This window comes from Ranitomeya imitator, unplaced genomic scaffold (genome assembly GCF_032444005.1).
Source record: "Ranitomeya imitator isolate aRanImi1 unplaced genomic scaffold, aRanImi1.pri SCAFFOLD_909, whole genome shotgun sequence".
Lineage (NCBI taxonomy): Eukaryota > Metazoa > Chordata > Amphibia > Anura > Dendrobatidae > Ranitomeya > Ranitomeya imitator.
The window spans coordinates 40,001-43,742 of NW_027193872.1; positions in this window are offsets into that span (position 1 = coordinate 40,001).

Below are 3,742 nucleotides of genomic sequence, written 5' to 3' on the forward strand. Positions count from 1 at the left end.
CGTTCGCCTCACACGCGAAAGGTCCCCAGTTCGAAACTGGGCAGAAACAATGCATTTTGACTTTCAATCCTTGATCTTTATTCCTTGCCATGACCACAGTAACCTTTTTCGTTCCGTTTCTGTAGTGTAGTGGTTATCACATTCGCCTAACACGCGAAAGGTCCCCAGTTCAAAACTGGGCAGAAACATGCCATAATGCTTTGCTGACAAAGCTATTGACTTTCAGTTCTTGATCTCGATTGCTTGTCGTGAGCCCAGTAACGTCTGTTATCTAGTTTCTGTAGTGTAGTGGTTATCACGTTCGCTTTACACGCGAAAGGTCTCCGGTTCGATCCCGGGCAGAAGCATGCGGTTTCTCTTTATTTTGATCACAAGTGTATATTGTTGATGTAATCAGCATCATTTTTACCCCTTTGATGATTTCTACATGCGTCTGCTTTTGTCAAGAGTGTGTGTTTTTGACATTGTATACGTTTTTCTAGTTCAAGTAACACCTGATAGGATCAAGGTGCGAAAGCAGGCATCTACTTGCTTTTTCTCTTTCTTTTTGGCTTTTGGACAAAGGCATGAGATTTTTTTTTTGCAAAATGGTTTTGTTTCCATGTTTTTTCTTTTTTTCAGTAGTCTGACAAATGAAAGGTTCCTTGGTTGAAAAGTGCACTTTGTCCTGTGTTCAGACATAGAGGAAGACCTGTTGAGTTTGGCTGGATCATTTTTTTTCAATTTCATTTCGGTGTGTTTGAACAGTTTGAGCTTAGCACGGAGTTTCTGTAGTGTAGTGGTTATCACGTTCGCCTAACACGCGAAAGGTCCCCAGTTCAAAACTGGGCAGAAACACGCCATTATGCTTTGCTGACAAAGCTATTGACTTTCAGTTCTTGATCTCGATTGCTTGTCGTGAGCCCAGTAACGTCTTTCATCTAGTTTCTGTAGTGTAGTGGTTATCACGTTCGCCTCACACGCGAAAGGTCCCCAGTTCGAAACTGGGCAGAAACAATGCATTTTGACTTTCAATCCTTGATCTTTATTCCTTGCCATGACCACAGTAACCTTTTTCGTTCCGTTTCTGTAGTGTAGTGGTTATCACATTCGCCTAACACGCGAAAGGTCCCCAGTTCAAAACTGGGCAGAAACATGCCATAATGCTTTGCTGACAAAGCTATTGACTTTCAGTTCTTGATCTCGATTGCTTGTCGTGAGCCCAGTAACGTCTGTTATCTAGTTTCTGTAGTGTAGTGGTTATCACGTTCGCTTTACACGCGAAAGGTCTCCGGTTCGATCCCGGGCAGAAGCATGCGGTTTCTCTTTATTTTGATCACAAGTGTATATTGTTGATGTAATCAGCATCATTTTTACCCCTTTGATGATTTCTACATGCGTCTGCTTTTGTCAAGAGTGTGTGTTTTTGACATTGTATACGTTTTTCTAGTTCAAGTAACACCTGATAGGATCAAGGTGCGAAAGCAGGCATCTACTTGCTTTTTCTCTTTCTTTTTGGCTTTTGGACAAAGGCATGAGATTTTTTTTTTGCAAAATGGTTTTGTTTCCATGTTTTTTCTTTTTTTCAGTAGTCTGACAAATGAAAGGTTCCTTGGTTGAAAAGTGCACTTTGTCCTGTGTTCAGACATAGAGGAAGACCTGTTGAGTTTGGCTGGATCATTTTTTTTCAATTTCATTTCGGTGTGTTTGAACAGTTTGAGCTTAGCACGGAGTTTCTGTAGTGTAGTGGTTATCACGTTCGCCTAACACGCGAAAGGTCCCCAGTTCAAAACTGGGCAGAAACATGCCATAATGCTTTGCTGACAAAGCTATTGACTTTCAGTTCTTGATCTCGATTGCTTGTCGTGAGCCCAGTAACGTCTGTTATCTAGTTTCTGTAGTGTAGTGGTTATCACGTTCGCTTTACACGCGAAAGGTCTCCGGTTCGATCCCGGGCAGAAGCATGCGGTTTCTCTTTATTTTGATCACAAGTGTATATTGTTGATGTAATCAGCATCATTTTTACCCCTTTGATGATTTCTACATGCGTCTGCTTTTGTCAAGAGTGTGTGTTTTTGACATTGTATACGTTTTTCTAGTTCAAGTAACACCTGATAGGATCAAGGTGCGAAAGCAGGCATCTACTTGCTTTTTCTCTTTCTTTTTGGCTTTTGGACAAAGGCATGAGATTTTTTTTTTGCAAAATGGTTTTGTTTCCATGTTTTTTCTTTTTTTCAGTAGTCTGACAAATGAAAGGTTCCTTGGTTGAAAAGTGCACTTTGTCCTGTGTTCAGACATAGAGGAAGACCTGTTGAGTTTGGCTGGATCATTTTTTTTCAATTTCATTTCGGTGTGTTTGAACAGTTTGAGCTTAGCACGGAGTTTCTGTAGTGTAGTGGTTATCACGTTCGCCTAACACGCGAAAGGTCCCCAGTTCAAAACTGGGCAGAAACACGCCATTATGCTTTGCTGACAAAGCTATTGACTTTCAGTTCTTGATCTCGATTGCTTGTCGTGAGCCCAGTAACGTCTTTCATCTAGTTTCTGTAGTGTAGTGGTTATCACGTTCGCCTCACACGCGAAAGGTCCCCAGTTCGAAACTGGGCAGAAACAATGCATTTTGACTTTCAATCCTTGATCTTTATTCCTTGCCATGACCACAGTAACCTTTTTCGTTCCGTTTCTGTAGTGTAGTGGTTATCACATTCGCCTAACACGCGAAAGGTCCCCAGTTCAAAACTGGGCAGAAACATGCCATAATGCTTTGCTGACAAAGCTATTGACTTTCAGTTCTTGATCTCGATTGCTTGTCGTGAGCCCAGTAACGTCTGTTATCTAGTTTCTGTAGTGTAGTGGTTATCACGTTCGCTTTACACGCGAAAGGTCTCCGGTTCGATCCCGGGCAGAAGCATGCGGTTTCTCTTTATTTTGATCACAAGTGTATATTGTTGATGTAATCAGCATCATTTTTACCCCTTTGATGATTTCTACATGCGTCTGCTTTTGTCAAGAGTGTGTGTTTTTGACATTGTATACGTTTTTCTAGTTCAAGTAACACCTGATAGGATCAAGGTGCGAAAGCAGGCATCTACTTGCTTTTTCTCTTTCTTTTTGGCTTTTGGACAAAGGCATGAGATTTTTTTTTTGCAAAATGGTTTTGTTTCCATGTTTTTTCTTTTTTTCAGTAGTCTGACAAATGAAAGGTTCCTTGGTTGAAAAGTGCACTTTGTCCTGTGTTCAGACATAGAGGAAGACCTGTTGAGTTTGGCTGGATCATTTTTTTTCAATTTCATTTCGGTGTGTTTGAACAGTTTGAGCTTAGCACGGAGTTTCTGTAGTGTAGTGGTTATCACGTTCGCCTAACACGCGAAAGGTCCCCAGTTCAAAACTGGGCAGAAACACGCCATTATGCTTTGCTGACAAAGCTATTGACTTTCAGTTCTTGATCTCGATTGCTTGTCGTGAGCCCAGTAACGTCTTTCATCTAGTTTCTGTAGTGTAGTGGTTATCACGTTCGCCTCACACGCGAAAGGTCCCCAGTTCGAAACTGGGCAGAAACAATGCATTTTGACTTTCAATCCTTGATCTTTATTCCTTGCCATGACCACAGTAACCTTTTTCGTTCCGTTTCTGTAGTGTAGTGGTTATCACATTCGCCTAACACGCGAAAGGTCCCCAGTTCAAAACTGGGCAGAAACATGCCATAATGCTTTGCTGACAAAGCTATTGACTTTCAGTTCTTGATCTCGATTGCTTGTCGTGA